We start from the raw sequence: 20,808 nt of genomic DNA, 5'->3' as shown, positions 1-20,808 counted from the left end.
ACTTTCCTGGTCACGTGATGCCATGGCAATCCAAGTTACTTATTCCCAGCCATGGCACTGCTCCTCTGCCATGGGAACTTGGGACCCTCGATGCCTGAGTCCTCTCACATGGACTCTGCTTTACTCTTGATAATATGTGCAATTTGGCACATTTTAGTGATAGGCTGTCGTTATGTCTTCCCTGTCCATGGGGAGAAATTTGGCTACATTTGGGCAATAAATTGGAGACTTGAGCAATTATTGAGTGAATTAGATCAATGTGGGCAGTTTCTCTAAGCAGTGTGGGCCGAAAACCCTCAGAGGAGTTTTCAAGCCTAGTTTGAAATGTTGATGTAATTGCTGCAGTGTTGCATATTGCATTGTGGTTGTACCATCACTCTGAGGATAACAAGATCCTGGCTTTGAACAGTCAATTTAAAAAAGAAAAGGCTTTTCTTTAAGGGCTGGATAGCACTTGCCACTAAAAGGGGCCTCAATTTGCTTAGTAAAGTGGCTGGTACTCTGCCTGCTTTTGGCTACACCATGAAGTCCTGAATCTTGGGGTTTTATGTTAGGATGAATCTGAGCAATTGTGGTTTCTCTGTCAACCTTCTATTAGAGGGTCTATTTAATGCCATTCTCTTCAGGGTGACTACATAAATGTACAGCTATTGTTATAAGGGTGTCAAATTCTTGCTTATCGAAAATAATACCAAAGCAAGGCAGAGCTAAGGATATTGCTTACTGTGGTCATCAATGATTACCTTGACGGAGCCTTAAAATATTATTTTAGAAGGAAGAGGACAAAGATAGGATATTTGTGAGGTTCTTTGTTGGGGGGGAGGCTGGATTAAGGTGAGTTTTTTAACATAAGGACTTGACTTGGATTGGGCAATTTTCATGATATACTATATCATGATATACATATTGGTGGAAACTATGAGATGAGCTTCATGGCTTGTCCTAAAGAGTTCATGTGCTTGGTTGAGTTATCTGCGTTACTAATACTTTCAGTAAGTTCCTGAAAGCAACAAGAGGCTCAATTTTTTTGATGTTAGAAAGATTGAAATAACTGTTGTATATTTTAAATCCTATTTCAGCCCTGTCTCATGTATTTTCAGGCCAACACTTGAATATTAATCCCCACACATGTCTTATTTTTTTGTGGTTTCTAAGGTTCCTTATGTTTATTTCTTTATATACTTTATAGTTGAAGCTTGTAAAATTATTTTTCTACATTGGGAGCCACCATCTGAAAAATGAGCCTAATGGGGTAAAGAGTTAGAAAGGAAATTTCTTGTGTGACATTTGAGCATTTATAGGAAAACACAGAGTTTGAAAGAGATGAGCAAATGATTTATTTATAGAGGAATTACTGATACTAATAGCTACTTTTGCTGAGTGTATACTCTGTGCCAGATATATATAGTGCTATAATGTTCATTTTCAAGATAGTCCTATATGGGGCATTAGCCCCATTTTTTTGGTGAAGAAGTTGAGATTTGAGAAGTTTAATTGCTTGCCTAAGGTCAAAAAGTTAATAAGAATTGAAATCGTGAACTATGTGATTATAGTCACGTTATTTCTATCCCATCTACCAACCCCCACCCCCCACCCCCCACCAAACCTGTGTCATTTTGAGATACCCAATGTATGGTTTTTTTGTAGACATTTGAAAGTGGGACATGCCATCTGAATCTATGGAATGAAGAGCAACCAGATATTTTGAGGGAGAAATAATTCAGCCTTGGGCGTTCAGCCTAAGTATGTCACAGTGATGGCAGAGTGAATGACGAACATGTATCTGCTACCCTCACATCAGTTGGAGAATGGAGACAATGTGATCTATAGTGTATCTGTTTGCCAAGAAATCATGAATATACAAAGAGAATGTGATTGTTGCTGGGATAGAGCCATGCACAGTGCCTCTGCTTCCAAAGATGATAGAAATAAATGTTTATCTGGTGGGTCCTATCTGTTCCTTGTAATAGTCACTGATGGAGTTTAATCATCAGTTTTGGATAGCCTTCTTATCCATGTAAGAAGCAGATGCATTTGGAAATTTAAGTGACTTTCAGAATGGGTATTGATAGTTGGGAGAAAAACATGTAGCTCAGATGGCAAAGAATCTGCCTGCAATCCAGGAGACCCAGGTTCTATCCCTGAGTTGGGAAAATCCTCTAGAGAAGGGAATGGCAACCCCCTCCAGTATTCTTGCCTGGAGAATTCCATGGAGAGAGGCGCCTGGAGGTTATAGTCCACAGGGTCGCAAAGAGTTGGACATAACAGCAATTAATACTTTCACTTTTTCTCTTTCCTTGGTGGCTCAGATGGCCAGGTGGCACAAGTGGTAAAGAACCCGCCTGCCAGTGCAAGAGATGCAAGAGATGCAGATTCAATCCCTGGGTCAGAAAGATCCCCTGGAGGAGAGCTTGACAACTCCCTCCAGTCTTCTTGCCTGGAGAATCTCATGGACAGAAAAGCCTGGAGGGCTACAGTCCATAGGGTCGTAAAGAGCAGACAGGACTGAAGCGACTTAGCAGCAGCAGCAGCAGCAGCAGCAGCATGCATGCAGAAAAACAAGCTCCGCTGATTAAATCTCATCCCATTATATCTTTGTAAAGATCATTCCTTGTAATTTTTTCCTCTTTCTTTTATTCTTTCAAGATGTGTCACATAATGAACGCCTTTCATGTCTGAAAAGTCCCAGGAAAAATACTGATTTTACTAAAGAGTGAAGAACTTTCCAACTATTCCTTCATTTTTTTTCTTGTATCTTTTCATCCATCTCTTGTCTCTATAACCAGCCAGTCATTTAATAATTTAACAAAGATTGAGTGCCTGCTTTGTGTTAGATCCTGTATTAGGTATTGAGTGTTCAGAGATGAAGAGGATTTCACTTTTTCTTTTCAGGTAACTCAATCTATTGACTTGGGCATACTTACTAAACTCAGATCAAGCCATACTGTAACATTTTTTGTGTGTACCACGTAAAAGATAAAAATATTATGTATGATAATATATGCCAAGTATAAAATATTTTTAAAAGTCCAGATATATTGAAGAGTAGAAGTAAGTGTACAACTCAACAAAACCAGTTAACATGATTTGACATATTTCCTTCCAATTTTTTTTCTCTATATTTTCATATAGTTATATAACTAGATCACATTCTATATTTTGCATCCTGGTTATTTTCACTTAACTTTATATTATGAACATATCTTTATTTAATTAAAAAGTCATTTAAAATAATTTTCATAGCTGCATAATTTTTCATCAGTATGTGCTCAGTCGCTCAATCATGTCTGACTCTGTGTGACCCCATGGAGTGTAGACTGCCAGGCTCCTCTGTCCATGGGATTTTCCAGGCAAGAGTACTGGAGTAAGTCGCCATTTTCTTCTCCACTGGATCTTCCTGACCCATGGACTAAACTCGAATCTCCTACATTAGTGGCAGATTCTTTACCACTGAGCCATCTGGGAGCCCTCCTTTAGGTTACTCACATTCAATGCTGGTACCAGAGCAGCTCTATTCTCTTTTGCATCTCCTTGCTTCTGCCATTGTTCCCTGCTGTTGAACTTTAAAAACAACATCTACTAATTGAGGATTCATTTCAAACTCACCATCTAATTTTTGTAAGTTTTTCCTCTCTAGAGTGCTTTGCCTGATGAAGTTCATATTTATCATCCTTACATTCTCAGGGGCCTCAGGGTCTATATTTGTGTAGCTCCTATACACTTGATAAATCCTTTCTAGAAACTCTGATGGCTCCTCAGTTGGTTTTTCTTTTATCTCCCAAATTTTGTTTAAGCTCTTTTGTCTAGGTACCCCCTTGGGTTTTCCCTCAGACCTCCACACCATAAGGTGGTAGTCCTCTGACTCCTTTTCCTTCTGATGCAATAGCATAAGTGTTTCTACATATGGTATCACATCTCTTTTCCCTGCTCTTTTGCAAAACACTTCTAATTGTGAGATGGCATAATAGTTGAGTGAGCCATTTAAGGGCCATTGCTCTTCTGATCCTAACATGTGTTGGGTCCACACACTATTACAATAGCATAGTCATAGGCTCACGATTATATTTTTCCCACTTATCCAATATATGCCCAAAAGGGCTCTCATTTGAGACAGATGGAGTAGTTCCCATTTATAGATGGAATACTTCCCATTTTTAAAAGTATGACCCATACCACAACATAAAAGATGTATACAAATTCCAATATAAAAAATTCCACACAAAAAATTGCAACATTGATACACCAACAGATTGGTTCCCAACTCCCAAACTTACACTACAAACCAAAGAACTAATTCCAACTAGGATAAGCTTATCCCCACATGAACTAGCTCCCCAGTGAACCAGTTCCAGCTCAAGTACAGTCCAACAATTCCCTTCCCTAACAGGGTCCCCCAACAGAACTAGCTTATCCCCTAAAGGAAAAAGCACAGATTGAGGGGGAAATGTGTTCCCAGTGTGCACACTGGAGTGACTTGCCCTACAAAATTGAATCCACTGACGGGTAGTTTGTCAGTATACTATGGTTTATTTAATCATTTTTTTCTGGAATTAAAAATTAACATTGTTTTCAGTTTTCACTATTATGAATAATGTAACAGACATCTTTGAAAACTAATCTTTCCTTAAGCTAACCTCATAGAAGTTTAATTAGTGGATCAAGAATACATTTTAAGATGTGTATGTGAGCGTTGTTAAAATACCTCGTATAAATGATGTCCTAATTTCCACTGCAGTCAACAGTACCTAGGTGTATATTTTCCTTACCAAAGCTATTTTTCCATCTGAGCATCTTGATTTCATTAACATTTGACTTCTGGAACTGAGCGTCTTTCATATGTTTATTGGACGATTGCATTTTTTTCTGTAAATTGTGTGTTTTTCTCATTTTTCTGTTGAGTGGTTAAAGTTCTACCGAAGTTTATGTGTGTATGAAGGATGGTAATCTTCTGCTGTTTATATTAAGATGTGTTTTTAAAAACACTGAAAAAATGCTGGATGTGTAGTTTGATCTCAGTGTGTATATTGCATGTTGGATAATGTTAGATTTTGCTGAAATCCCGTGTCTTCTTCCAGTCTTTTCCCCTCAAATCTTGATCCAAATATATTAACCAAAAAAAAAGTAAGTCAGTGTTGTCAGGTCCCCTATTTAATTTTCCAAGACTTTTCTTTGCTTAAGCTTCTCTTTTCCCATCTCTGACTTCATTGTGAGAGTGACTTGGACCTGCTCCCACCCTCAAGGGAAGTTATTCTTTGAGTTTCTACAGTGTCTCTTCCCCTGCCTGTGGCTCTAGGCCTCCCATCTCTCTGTCTCCTCAAGCTTCTCTTTCTTGGCTCAGTGAGAAGGGTCCCTCCTGCTTTCCAGACCTGATCTTCCACTGTGGCTCCGGCTCCCGTCTTATCTGGCTCCATCCCATCTTTCCTGCTTCTCCTCCTCTGTGTTCAGCTTCTTGTGGCCAGGCACTATGTACCTCCCGTGGTAGAGTACAATGTCTCGCACATAGGAAACAGTAAATACTTGACTACATGACTAGTCTTTCACTCTCTGATTTGAATATCCATGTTCTTAAAAATGAGTTATATGATCAAGAACTTTCTACCTTCTTACCTGGGTCTTCATTTCTATTTTGAAGGCAATACATTCAATATTCACATTTTTAATTGGTTTGCAGTGCTTTTCAGGTCTACTATATCCTTCTATATCACTGTATATTCATTCTATTAATTTTTGAGAGTTTGGTATTGAAACTCCAACTAAAAATTTTAATTTATCTACTTAAAAATAATTGTAATATATAGTAGAACTATATGTAGCTTTGTTCTATATTTTCCAAGTCTCCTGCAAGTGTTATCATACGTAACATATACATAACATGTATGAACATACATACATTCATAATTTTAAAAATAAAAAAGAAAGAGGAAAAAAACGTTACATGTATTCCTGGACCCGTTATAATATATTTACATTTTTTTCTTTCAATGATCATGGTAACCTGAAGGATATATAATAAATCTGGAGAGGAAGGGACTCCACCCTAGAGCATTTAAAGAAACTGGTGAGGAGACTTCAGAGTACTGTGTGAAGTGGCTGGGGTTGGGGGCTGGGTGAGCTCTGACTGCTCAGGGCCTCATGGAATGATGCCAAGTTTGAGCATGCATCTTCCCATGGGGTGGGAGGAAGAGAAAGGAGACATTCATTAATGAAACTAAAAGAAATATTCTATTTTGCCAGTAGAATAGAATAAAATGTTAGTGTCATAGTACCTTAGAATATTTCCAGAACTTTTTGGGGTCATTTTCTTCATTATTTCTTCTTGATCTTTAAAACAATTGATATTTGTGGGTCTCCGACTCTCTTTGTCCCTTTCCTTGTTTCTGCTTCAGAGCTCTCCCCTCATCCTCATCTCCCTTCTTTCTTCCATCCCTCCTCCCATCCCTCATGCTGCTGTTTTTCCTGTCGTTTCCTGGTCCTCCTTAAGCTGACCCTTTTCCATTCTCATCAGTATCTCAGCATGGCAGCCTGTTTTCTTTAGTAAAGTAGCAAAATTCATTTTCATTGCTAGCCTGGCCTCTCCTCAAATAATCATCACAGAGTTCTGTACTGCTAGATATTCACAAATATCTTTTGAATGAATTGGTTACACATTTTGGCACCTTTTAAATGTCGTTCAAATGTTCGGTTTGGAGGGTGGCAGTGCTTTTGTGGTCCTGTGAATGGCTTCAATTACCACCATTCCCTTAAAGTGGAATTTTAAATGGTACCACTTGTTCAGTGTAAGCAGCGCTGTATTTATATTCCAGGCCGCACGATTCTCCTGAAAATGGGAGAATACTGGACCACAAATACAAAGGGGAGGATGGGGGTGCACACATCAGACATTGTCTTCTAAAGCCCACCTCTGAGCCTACACTGAGTTACAGCTGTGAATCATCCCTTCAAAGCCCACCTAAGTTCTCTAGCTGTGGTTTAGAAGAGCCAGCTGGAAATGTCTATTGAGTGGACTTCACTCTTTGGAAAGGGGATAGGCTTCCAGGAGTAGAGTAAACCTTTACCATGAAATGTACAAAACAACCTGACCTTATATCCAGCGTCAGACACGTCTGTTACATAATTCTTTGTACTTATTTTTTGCTCTAGTGCCTTTCTTCTGTTCTCCATGATACACATAGCAGAATGAGATAATATGATTGTGGTTAACAATATGATGTTCCACATGTTCTGTGTGAGGACTTTGGAAAGCTTCTGAATATTGCTAGAGTTAAACAAAAGAAAAAAACTCCTATATTCACAGTGAATAAAAAGAAAAGCCCGTAGTTTGTCAGTGGCATTCTCTTTAGTGGGGAGAGAAAGTACCAGTTTAATTTTTGGTCATCTTAATTTTATAATATAGTCAAACATCAATAAAAGCCATTACTTATTATGAAGGACAAGTCAGCAGGGCTTCCTTCATAGCTCATTTGGTAAAGAATCTGCCTGTGGTGCAGGAAACCAGAGTTTGATCCCTGGGTCGGGAAGATCCCCTGGTGAAGGAAATGGCAACCCACTCCAGTATCCTTGCCTGGAGAATCCCATGGACAGAGGATCCTGGCAGGCTACAGTCCTTAAGATCGCAAGAGTCAACACAACTTCATGACTAAAACACCACCATTATAAAGGAGTATCCTGGGCTCATAGTTTAAGCATTGAAATTCAATAATAGAAGTAACATTTTAATTCAAAATGAGTATGAAAAATTACCCTCAGCACGTCATTAGTACTGATCCATATCTTAATTTTTTTATGCCTTGATTCGACAAAATAAATTTTTCACATACTTTCAGATTTTTGTTGTGGAGCTGTTTGATGCTACAGCACTTTTTTCTCACTGATCTGACTTGAGGAATGTGATTGGTAGATGACAGGAGTGACTGGTCTTGACATTGGTGGGAAATATGTTTCTTTTCAGTTTCAAGTTCAGGAAAAGGAGAGAGAGGGGACTCTTGAGAATTTTTGGTTTTGTTATTAGGTTTTCAGCATCCATAATATTCATAAACAATGGACACAGCTGTCTTTAATAATCCAGCCTGCTAAGTGAAAGAACAGAACACACGCCAAAAAAACATCAGGCTGGAAGAGGGTTTTTTCCAACACAAAAATGTTCATATATTGAAGCAAGGTTTCCTGTATAATCACACTGGATGCTGACCCTAAACTTCTATCATTAAGTAAAATCATTTGACCAACCACTAGGAAAAGTGTAATGAAGTTTTTGGTATTTTTAGAAGTTTTGCTTTTGCTACTATATCATTTTGAGTAGTCTTAAACATGCAGATGTGTGTCCCTTAGAGGAAATTTTTGTGGGCAGAAGGCGTCTGGTCTGAGTGTGAAGAGACATGGGGTCCTGCTCTGCTTCTGTCACCAGCCTGTTGTGTGGCCTGGAACTTTCCCATTAACCTCTTTGAGACTCAGTTTCCCCTTAAGTAAAAGGAAGAAGCCTTCCCAGGTCTGTAATTCCCTGATTACCCAACTCACCAGGCAGAAAATTATTGGACAGACTCAAAATACCAGTTAATAAAAATTATTTTTTTCTAATATAGTAACAGGTCATCATCACATTTTAAAATTTACGTTTTAAAAAATTAAATTTGAGTGAATACACAGTGGAATTTGCTCTTTGGCATACATATGTATGACTTTTGACAAAATGCACACTCATGCACATTTGCGAATCATTCATATTATAAATTATGTTAAAAATGCAAAAAAGTCTTTACCTGTTATTCTAGCTATGCCACCACATGTATGCTCAGTCATGTCCGACTCTGTGACCCCCATGGACTGTAGCCCAGCAGGCATCTCTGTCCATGGGCTATCCCAGGCAAGAATACTGGAGTGGGTTGCCATTTCCTACTCCAGGGGATCTTCTGGCCCAGGGACGAACTCTCGTCTCGTATATCCTGCTTTGGCAGGTGTATTCTTTACCACTGCACCATCTGGGAAGCCCCAAAAAGGAAAAAGAAAAAAACGAAAAAAGACAAGCTATTTTTGACTCTTTGATCATAATGATTCTCTGAAATATTAAGACATTTCTGATGCTTCCAAAATGTCTAGAATGAGGAGCAAGAAACTCATCCATTTTGGATCACATGAAGTTCTTCACTCCTAGAATGGACTTGCAGGTTTTGTTTGGAGAGCAGTAATTAGAGACAGAGGAAGCTCTTCTTCTTTATCCCAAGGCAAGGGTATCACAGTAAGATTGGCTGGCAGTGAGAGCCAGGAGAATCCGGCTATAGGGTTCCTCACTTATATTGCTTGTTGGGTCGGGCTTAGTGTGTCTGCAATTGCTATACAATCTTAGATTCAAAGCTCAAAGATGGAAAGGCATTCCAGTAGGTTGACGTGCCTCCACAGTAGTGGAAAACTAGGCAGTAGGAGATTGATGGTTTTCTGGAAGAATTTTGAGGTTCTCTAGGGAAAGCATGTCCCTTGGCCTTCTCAGCAGCGTTTGTTCCCCGAGGCCTGTGCAGATGTGAGGGTTTGCTTCTTCCTCCGTGTTAACCCTGCTGCTTCCCCATTCCAGGTGTCGTCCAAATGTTGGTACAGAAGAGGCCTGAGTTTGCCGTGGGGTGGGGTGGCCATGATGAGAGTGTTCACAGAGTTAGGGGCTGACCTGTGGATTCTGTGTATTGCACCTGGGCCCTGGCCAGTGGGCCCTGCTGGAAGGACATGGTTTTTGGAATCCGTGGGGAAAGGATTTAATTTAGTTCTGCTCCTCCCACAGTGAATACATTAGAACTCACTTTCTTCATTCATAAAATGAGGACCTACTTCTTGGCAAAAAATGCTCAGGAACCTTATGTTTTCTTCCTCCATCTCTAATATGGTTGCTGTAGAAAACAAGACCTACAAAGCTGTTCCATGCGTGAAGAGTTTAATGCAAAACAAAAAGGATACAGCTTCCTATAGAAATGAAATAGAAGATTTCAGAGAAACTTTCAAACTTTGCAATCAAAACTCCTCAGCCCCCATTTTTTTTTTTTTTAAGTTAAAGAAGTTCCAGGTTTTGAGAATTTCTTTGGCTGATATGTACAGAGTGCCTACTCTAGTAACTAGCACTTAGTAGATGCCTCTCTTTCCTGCAGGGCTGAATGATTTTCAGTAATAGTCCTTTCAATGGTAACCTGTTTTCATTTAGGATATACATTTACATATCGAAAGTAAACAATTTAAACTGGAGTTTCTTGGATTGTTTTTCTGAGGAGAATCTAACAGGTAGCTCCCTGGTGTCTGATTACTGCCATTCACACACTAGTGATTCATCCACTTCAAATCCCAGAGCCTTTCTTTTTGTCCATTGGGAGACAGTATTTTGCAGTCATTCTTTTTTATCACTTAAGGAGCTGCTAGCCTTTATCTGTTGCTTCTTTGTAAGGGAAAGTCTAAGCACTGTTCTAATAACACTAACTCTGCTCTGTCCAAGGGAAATGTAATTGGAGTCACATATGCAATATAATAAAAAATCAAAAATGCAAAGATTTTCATCTTCTACTAGTCACATTAAAAGAAGTAAAAGCAGGTAAAGTGAATTCTAATACTATATTTTGTTGTTCAGTCTCTCGGCTGTGTCCAACTCTTTGTGACCCCATGGAGTGCAGCACGCCTTGCTTCCCTGTCCACTATCTCTCAGAGTTTGCTCAGGCTCATGTCCATTGAGTCGATGATGCCACCCAACCATTTAATGCTCTGTTGCCTGCTTCTCCTCCTGCCTGCAATCTTTCCCAGCATCAGAATCTTTTCCAATGGGTCGGCTCTTTGCAACAGATAGCCAGTGTATTGGAGCTTCAGCTTTAGCATCAGTCCTTCCAATGAATATTCAGGATTGATTTCCTTTAGGATTTACTGGTTTGATCTCCTTGCTGTCCAAGGGACTCTCAAGAGTCTATATTTAACCCATTGTATAAAAAATATTAACATTTCAACATATAAGCATTATAAAAATATTAATGGGACGTGTTACATCCTTTTTTCTTTTCTCATACTAAGCCTTCAACTTCTGATGTGTATTTCATACTTATAGCACCCTTGTTTCTGATTAACCACATTTCAGTTACTCAATACCCCATGTGTCCCATATCCCATTTTGGACATCGTAGGTCTAGTAAATGCTGCATGGTCTGGAGGGAGCAGGTCCCATATTCATACTCACAAGACCTTCCCTCCTGTTGACATTCTATGTGTGGCCTGCCTGGTTGATATTGTGCCAAGAAAGAAGGATGAAAGTGAAGACATTAATTACCAGTCAGAGGAATCTTTCTAAGAGCTTGCCTCTGTGTGCTCTGAATCCTCCAATGGCATCTCTTCTTTTTGAAGTGAAAATGACAGCTCTCTCCCAACCTTGTCTTCCAAGACTTTCCCTCACACCAATCTTTCCAGACACATTGGACTCCTTGCATTTCCTTGAATGTGCCAGGCACATGTTCACTTCAGGACTTTTGTATTTATACAATGCTTTGCCCGAAATAGTCTTCCCCAGGTGCCTACATTTGGCTCTTTCGGCTCTTTCAAGGTTTTACCCAAATGTCACCTATTAGTGAGATCTTTCATAACCAGTCAATGTTATCTAAAATAGGGACACTCTTTTGTTACCAGCTTCCTTTTCCACCTGACACTCCTTCTCAAACCAACCCCCTTTAAAATTTTTTTCTTTTGTGTTACCATCTGATATACTTGTTTTTGTTTTTTTTCCCCCTCTTTCTCTTTTCTACCTTCCCTCTACCCTCATAAAATATAAGCTTCATGGGGCAGGAATTGTATTTTGTTCACTGGTATATCTCCACCACCTAAAATGGAGCTTAGTACATTGTAGGCTTTATTTTCTTGGGCTCCAAAATCACTGCAGATGGTGACTGCAGCCATGAAATTAAAAGACACTTACTCCTTGGAAGAAAAGCTATGACCAACCTAGACAGCATATTAAAAAAGAGACATTATTTTGCCAACAAAAGTCCGTCTAGACAAAGCTATGGTTTTTCCAGTAGTCATGTGTGGATGTGAGAGCTGGACCATAAAGAAAGCTGAACACTGAAGAACTGATACTTTTGAACTGTGGTGTTGGAGGAGACTCTTGAGAGTTCTTTGGACTGCAAGAGGTCAAACCAATCAATCCTAAAGGAAATCAGTCCTGAATATTCATTGGAAGGACTGATGCTGAAGCTGAAACTCCAATACTTTGGCCACCTGATGCAAAGAACTGACTCCTTGGAAAAGACCCTGATCGTGGGAAAGATTGAAGGCTGGAGGAGAAGGGGACGACAGAGGATGAGATGGTTGGATGGCATCACCGACTCAATGGACATGAGTTTGAGTAAGCTCCAGAAGTTGGTGATGGACAGGGAAGCCTGGTGTGCTTCAGTCCATGGAGTCGCAAAGAGTTGGACATGACTAAGCAACTGAACTGAACTGAACTAAACATAGTAGACACTCAACAAATGTTTGCTGAATGGATGAATGAGTGAATAATATGAAGTATCTGGTATTTCTAAGAAGTCAGAATTCTAACTGTTGATTAACATTTGTGAAAGTGCTGACTACTACCCTGCCCAAGATTAATGGAATATTCTTGCTTATTTGGGAAACATGATCAAATCATTTATGTATTAGCTTTCTTCTGGTTTAGGAGACCCAGTAATGAGCCCCTGTGCTATTGTCTAGGTCAGCTAAACCCCGGTGGGAGTCTGGCCAGTGCTCTCAAGCACAAGCACTGATCACTTTTCAGTGGTGACTTGTGGGAAGGTCAGAATAGATTCAGATCCACTAGTTCTTGAATGCTTTTCCTTCTTTGGAAGTAGATATTTAGGAATTCTCAAAATTTGGGAACTCTCAACTTGAATATTTAATGGGGGCAGGTTGGATTACCTCGTCTGTCTTTACAAACCCACAAAGCCTTCCAGCAGACCTCTCCCACTCAGTTTTAGCAGAGTCCTTGTGAACATTATGAACATGTGCACAGGGTCAAAGTGGAATGGTAAGAGAAATTGTTGTTCTTGGCTGAGTCCACGTGGGGAGCAGCGCTAACCATGGGCTTGTGCAGCCAAACGGTGTGATGTGATCCTCTGGCTGCTGAGGGCCTGGCAGACACTGGAGTCTGGTGCAGCGGCTGCCCAGCTCTTCAGAGGAAAGGCCAGTCTAATTTAGAAGCCAAACAACTCTCTTTTGTCTTACTTGTTTTCTCTCCAAGAAGGCAAAATTTTGAAGGCCTCAGCAGGAGGGAAGTCTCTGGTGTCAGGAGGGCTCTCTCAGCATTTTGAGACTTTAATGTGGAGGTTAGCAAGGAGCTCTCAACATCTCTTTCCCCTCTGTCCGCCTGCTCGCAGGCCCTGAACATAACATTGGCAATGATTGTAAATATATTTCACACTAAGTCATTCTTTCTAGCAAGAGAGCGACCTCTCACCATTCTCTTACATGTTCCCAGAGAGAAAATAAAATCTTTATCAGCAGCTTAAGAGTCAAACACCTTCCCTGATGGCTCAGACAGTAAAGAATCTTCCTGCAATGCAGGAGACCAGGGTTCGATCCCTGAGTGGGAAAGATCCTCTGGAGAAGGGAATGGCTAATCACTAACTTTCTAGTTTCTCTTTTTGACCTCGAGTTACCTGCCTGGGTTAACAGTGGGTTTCATGTACTCTCATTTTCTGGTGAATGAGAACTTAGAATTCTAAGTCAGGAAGGTCTTGTGGTTAAAGTTTGATAAGATTAGTTTTGGATTAAAACCAACACCTAAAACTTTAACAAGGTATGTCTTCTCCCCATAAAAGAGAATCAAATATAGGAAGATTTGTTCTTGAGCCTCATTTTTTTTATGTAATAATTTTTGCACTTCTAAATTTTCATTAATGTGAAAAAGATTTTACTGTGCTTACTGGGTTTATACCATTCCAGCATTTGGAAAAGGTGTAGTTTGACAAGAACTTCTGAGAACCTTCAGAGAGAGGATTTTGTTTGCCTGAAATCAGTTTCCCCTTTCTTTCAAAGAGCCTTTCCTTCTGGGACCTTCATTCCAGACTTTGTAATCAAGATGAGAAGATGATATTCAGTCTGTGGACTGCTTAGTTCCTGACCTGTCCACAATCCTCATTGAACAAAGCCAAATGTGTTTTAAAGGCTGGTGTTGAACTACACATAAACCTGGGACTCCGGGGTGATGAAAAAATATGATTGATACAGGGGATAGAGGCCACAGAGAACCCATTTTATCCTCCAGTCTTTTTTTTTTTTTTCAGTTTTCCTCTATTTCCTTCTTCCAAATATCATTTTGGTTTTTCCCACTTCCTCAGAACTTCAAAGGTAACCATTGTTAGGAATGAGGTGGTATATGTGTGCTCAGTTGCTCAGCTGTGTGCGAGTCTTTGTGATCCCATGGACTGTAGTCCACCAGGCTCCTCTGTCCATGGGATTTTTCAGGCAAGAATACTGGAGTGGGTTGACATTTCTTTCTCCAGGGGATCTTCTTGACCCAGGGATCGAACCCATGTCTCCTGTGTCTGCTGCATTGCAGGCGGATTCTTAACCCACTGAGCCATCAAATTCTCTAGTGGAGGGTTTCCTATCCAGAGCTTTACAGTCAGGATCTGTAGGAGTTTTGTATATGTCTGTCACTAATTGGTTAATCACTGTGTTCATTTTTCTGATCTACTAAACGACCTATTTGTAATCCTTTTCTGTAACAAAACTGCACGCGTCTTATAACACTCACATGTTGAGCACCCAGGTGGGAGAAATGAAGGTATAAAGGAAATTTGGGGACAGTTTGATCAAACTGTATTTGAAAGGAAACTCTGTGACTCAAATATCCCCAGTCCCTAGGGCCCTTGTGACTCTGGTACATTTCATTGCAAGTGCAGGACGTGAAACCATGCATTCATTCATGTGTTAACAATTTTTACTGCATAGCCATTAGAACTCTGATCCTGGTTGGGCGTACAACAATGAACTAGAAAGATAAAATTCCCACCCTCATGAGGCTTGCATTCCAGTGGGGGAGGTAGGTGACAACCAGGAGAAATCAGTGAAAGATGTATGATAGCAGGTGACAAGTGCTAAGGATGAAAAACCAAATCAGAGAAGGGAAAAAAGTGTTGGGGATGGTGTGGACAATGATTTTAAATAATGGGATAAGGAGAGGACTCACCACTGTCTCACTGCTAGTGGTGCTAGTGGCTTAGAAGAAAAGAATCTGCCTGCCAATGCAGGAGACACAAGAGATGCAGGTTTGATCCTGGGTTGGGAAGATTCCCTAGAGAAGGAAATGGCAATTCACTCCAGTATTCTTGCCCAGAAAATGCCATAGACAGAGGAGCCTGGCAGGCTACAGTCATGGGGCTGCGAAGAGCTGGACATGACTGAACGGCTGAGGACTCACACATTGCCTCACTAAAGCACTGGACCACAGACTACTATGCTTGAAATTAATGGATACTCATATCTACTAAATGAAAAGAACTGACAGTTAAGAAATCCCCAGAGATTTGTATAGACCAAATAATGAATTTTGGTGCATGTAAATATATGACTTTCACATTGCTTATCTGTTTTTGAACCGAGAGCTGACCCTTTGTTCAGTTCAATCGCTCAGTCGTGTCCAACTCTTGGCAACCCCATGGACTGCAGCACGCCAGGCCTCCTGTCCATCACCAACTCCTGGAGTTTACTCAAACTCATGTCCATTGAGTCGGTGATGCCGTCCAACCATTTCATCCTCTGTCGTCCCTTTCTCCTGCCTTCAGTCTGTCTCAGCATCAGGGTCTTTTGAGTGATGGTCGTTTTAGGGACTGCTGTTCTGTGATCTTTTTGAGAAATTATGGATGCAAATGAATTTTTGATTAACAGAATTTTGGTATTCCCTCTTTCCACGTTTGCACAAAAAATAGAGGAATAGCACTACCATTCTAAAGAAACAAACCTGCCATATTAAGTAACAGTTGAAACATCACCTGTGTAGTACTCTACACCAAATGTTTAACCTGAGTCTTACCATGATAAAGTATTGGGGAAATTCATATTTAGTTTTGGCCTAGATTATTAAAAATGTCAGTGTTGCAAAGGAAAAAGGAAGTTTGGACAACTGCTTTAGATTAAAGTAGATGAGAGAGACACGACAACTAAATGTAATACATGATCATGGACTGGATTCTGGATTAAAAAATACTATCAAAGACTTTATTAGAGAAACTGGGGAGATTTGAAGATAGACTGTATATTAGATATGCATGTTTGTGTGTTAGTTGCTCAGTTGTGTCTGACTCTGCAACCCCATGGTCTGTAGCCTGGCAGGCTCCTCTGTGCATGGAATTCTCCAGGCAAGAATATTGGAGTGGTAGCCATCCCCTTCTCCAGGGGATCTTCCTGACCCTGGGATTGAACCTGGGTCTCTGCATTGCAGGCAAATTCTTCACCCTCTGAGTCACCAAGGAAGTCCATATTAGATAGTTGCTGGTACTATTGCAAAAATATTAAATTCCCTGAGTGTGACAGTTAACTTATGATTGTAGTATATTTTTCTCATTGTTTCTTCTTTGACTTACTGGTTTTTAGAAGTGTGTTGTTTAATTTCCATGAATCCTTGAATTTTCAAGGTTTTCTTCTGTATTGTTTCTAGTTTTATTCTACTGTGATTAGAGATCGTATTTTTATGATTTCAATCTTTTTAAATCTGTTGAGACTTGATGTGTGAGAAAACATGCTCTATTCTGAAAAATGTTCCATGTGCTTTTGAGAAATGTATGTATCTTGCTCTTTTGGAGTGGATGGATATTCTGTCTATGTCTGTTGGGTACAGCTGACTTAGAGTGTCAAGTTCTTATTGATATTCTGCTTAGCTGTTCTAGCTGTTATTGAAAGTGGAGTAATGATGTCTCCAACTATTGTTGTTGAATTATCTGTTTCTTTCTCCAGTTCTTTTAGTTTTTGCTTCATGTATTTTGGGCTTCTTGTTAAGTACATATATTTATAATCAAAACTCAGAGATTTGTGTAATGAATTAGAAAGAAAAGCATCATGTAACTATGTACTGTCTACAAGAGACAAATTTTAGATTCAAAGACACAAGTGAAAAGGATAGAAAAAGTTGTACCATGCAAATATTAATAGAAAGTAAAAGAGAGCTGCAGGGACTATGCTAATATCAGACAAAAATGACTTTAAGATGAAAATTGTCACTAGAGATAAAGAAGGACATTTTATAATAAGAGGGTCAATCCATCAGGAAACCATGTTGTCTTTTGAAGGAACATATTTGTAATAGCTGAGTTAAAGTCTGTCTAGTAAGTGCAACCTCCGGACTTTAGCAAGGACAGTTTCTATTACTTGCTTTATGTGTGCATGTGTGTACAGGCAAGGCTTTCTTTGAATATCTTACTTATTGCTATTGTTGACAACTGGCCATTTAAAATCATGTAGTTTAACAACTCTGGAAATCAGATTCCCTTTTTCCCCAGTGTTTGTTGTTGCTGTTTGTTTTTGTGGTTATTGTTGCTTTTTGTCTGTTTGGCACTATTGTACTAATTCTGTGAAGTCTGTATTCTTCATCATGTGTGGCCCCTGAATCTCTAGTAATCAGCGAATGATTGGGTAGAGCTTTGCCTATAAGTTTTGTACCAATATGTCTTCCAGCCTCTGCCAAGGGACTCTGTGTGGGTGCTGGGGAATACTTTCAACACTCTAGCAGGAAGTTTACATCCCTGCCCTGTACTCCACTTCCTGATGGAGCAAAGCCTCCTGAAAGATGGGGACTTTCTCAGGTGTTTCCTGGGGAGGTGTAAACAGTTCAGTTCAGTTCAGTCCTCAGTCATGTCTGACTCTTTGGGACCCAGGCTTCTCTGCTCATCGCCAACTCCCTGCTCAAATTCACATCCATCAAGCCAGTGATGCCATCCAACCGTCTCATCCTCTGTCATCCCTTTCTTCTGCTGACTGCAATCTTTCCCAGCATCAAGGTCTTTAAAAAATTTTAATAAAGTCCAATTTATCAATTTTTTTCTGAAAAGTTTTGCTTTTGATATTAAAAAATACTTATTTGTTTAATTGGAGGATAATTGCTTTACAATGTTTTGTTGGTTTCTGCCCTACAACAATTCAAATAAATCATAGCCATAGGTATGTCCCCTCCCTCCTGAACTTCCCTCCCATCCATCTCACCCCTCTCCCCTAGGTCATCACAGAATGCCAGGCTGGGTTTCCTTCAGCTTTTCCTTTTAATATTTTTTGTCAGTATCTTGTCAACCCCAATTAGTAATGCTGCTTTGGGCAGTTACTATTGATATATTAAACAATTACTACTGATCACTAAACAAATGCCTTGGGGGTAGAATAGAATGAGCTCTGAGCTGAAGACAAACTCTGAGAGTGGAAAGCTTTTTAATTTTTCGTAAGTTGCCAGCAGATGAAATAGTGACAGCACTCTGGGATGAAATGTTTGGGGAATGCTGAACCCATTCTTCTTGTTGTAGTGGCTGCTAGGCAACCACTGTTGTGAAGCTATTGATTTTCAAGGCTACTGTAGAGCTAGTTAGAGAGGGACAAGATAAGTTAAGTTAAAATGCCATAAAGTTTGCTGTTCTTATTGTGATTCAGTTATCGTTCACTAACAGATACTCCTTAGATTGTTATAAACCTTTAATCTGCAGAGCTCTGAAAATGTTGATTTTTATTATTTTTGTTGTTGCTTTTATTACTTTGTGGAAGAACAGACTTTCTTAAGTCCTCACTGCCATTCTGGAATTTGTAAGCTTTGCAGAATCATTCTATGTTACTTTACATTTTATTTTATCAACTTATTTTATTTAAGTACTAGGAAAGACCTTGAGGTTAAATCTTTCATTGATCTTCAAGTTTTTACATAAGATAATATGTTTTTAGAAATATGGTTGCTAGATCAAGATATATTAATATTCTTCTATTTTCATTATGCTTTACCAGCTGGTGTTTCACAAAAATTCTCTCAGTGCACACTTTGGCCATTAGTATATATAAAGGTATATTTTCCTGCATGTTTAGTGACTCAGGATATTAATATGTTATTTTTCTATTATGAAGTTAGAAAATACAAATTTCTAATTCTCCTTTTTTTAAAGAAATTACACTAACAACTAGGTTAGTGCCAAAAATAATCTAAGTAAATATTTTTTTTCCTGAAATAATTATTGTATCCTTTTCTATTTAAAAATACATATACAATTTGAATTTCACTTTTAAAATCTTAGAAAAATATAGATAAAATATGACAAATTCTTTTATACTGAGAAAAATTTTGGTTTATGTCTTCTTAATTAAGGATTAAGTTTTACAGTGTGTGAGTGAATCCCTAAGATCATCATGTATTTTTGGCTCAGTTCTCTGGAAATGAGATACCTTACTAAACTCTATCATTGGCCAAGAAAAGAGGAGGAATAATGATAAAACCATAAAGCCAAGCATATGCAAACAGCCTGCACTAAATCTGATGAGTACTCCAGAAACTGAAATTGCAAATCTGTGATCCTGTCTTTGGGGGAATCTTCTGCTGCTGGGAGTAGGAGGTGCTTTTTAGGAAGGGTCACTGAGATATTATGCTTAACTGGCAATAGGGTAGATTTGATAGATAAACATCACTTAGTCACCAGGAGTTCCCAGGAAATGTGCTGACAATGCTGGTGTGTTATTTGGACAGTGGTGTTTTTTGGATGCCTGTGCTTTGTAATTTATTTCTTCTTCTTTGAGTTATAATTGGAGAGAAGTTCATGAATTTGGTGGTCATAGTTTGACCTTTAGTGCAAATTGGCACATTAACAAAGAAAGCAATCTTTATGTTTGTGATTGTTCCTTTGTACTAGAAATGGAGAGATTTTCCAGTGGCTCATTGGTCAGGAATCTACCTCTCAATGCATAAGACACAGGTTTGATCCTTGGGTTGGGAAGATTCCTTGGAGAAGGGAATAGCTACACACTCCAGTATTTTTTCCTGGAGAATTCCATGGACAGAGGAGCCTGGTGGGCTACGGTTCACAGCGTTGCAAAGAGTCAGACATGACTGAGCTCACACGCTCTAGAAATGGAGAACAGGCTGGAATGAGGGAGGCTAGAAGTATTTCAGGTTCATCCACCTGCTTCAGAATGGGCCAGCCCTTCTCTGCCAAGGTACCTTCTTTATACAATTTTCTGAGAATGTTTTTTTTGGTGAGGTCAGAATTCAATGAATGGAAATCAAATCTTGCCCTCCCATATTTACTCACTATATTCCTTAATGCAAATAAAAGAAGATGAAATCATAGAACCTTAGAGTTAGAAAGGACATGGAGATAATCTGGTGATCCTGGGTCTCTTAATCATAGATGAATTTTCTTAATCATGAAAGGAGAGGATTATAGTAGTCAGTGATACTTAATTCTTTCTATGCCCTGCTCTTAAGAAGGTTAGAAATTTTATGCACATTACAATTAAATTTTTGATTTTACTTCTTTTGAATAGGTTTTATGTGTACATGTACCGTCCTACATACAAGGTGGTAAATGATGAAAAGGAAATCTTCCACCCACCTCTGTCACTCAGTCTCTTAGTTTTCTCGGGAGGTAGCTACCGTTTCCAGGGTTTTGTGTGTTCCTCACAAACAAGCTATGCATTTACAGCCCTAAACATGTTTGTATCCATTTACCTACACATATTAGCCTAACAAGTGGTAGTATTTGATATATACTATTCTATGTTAGTGTTTTCACTTAATTATATACCTATTCTATGTTAGTGTTTTCACTTAATTACATACCTTGTGAGGAGGAGGAGGTGTGTGCTCAG

The 20,808-nt window shown here is 39.2% G+C and overlaps 1 protein-coding gene across 1 annotated transcript in view; it reads left to right on the top strand.

The window, feature by feature from the left end:
* Window positions 1-20,808, top strand: part of BMPER (BMP binding endothelial regulator) — a 255,604-nt gene that overhangs the window by 79,096 nt on the left and 155,700 nt on the right. The window lies entirely within an intron of this gene.

The sequence above is a fragment of the Oryx dammah genome, unplaced genomic scaffold (genome assembly GCF_014754425.2).
Source record: "Oryx dammah isolate SB20612 unplaced genomic scaffold, SCBI_Odam_1.1 HiC_scaffold_18, whole genome shotgun sequence".
NCBI lineage: Eukaryota > Metazoa > Chordata > Mammalia > Artiodactyla > Bovidae > Oryx > Oryx dammah.
This window is presented reverse-complemented; position numbering and strand designations above follow the sequence as displayed.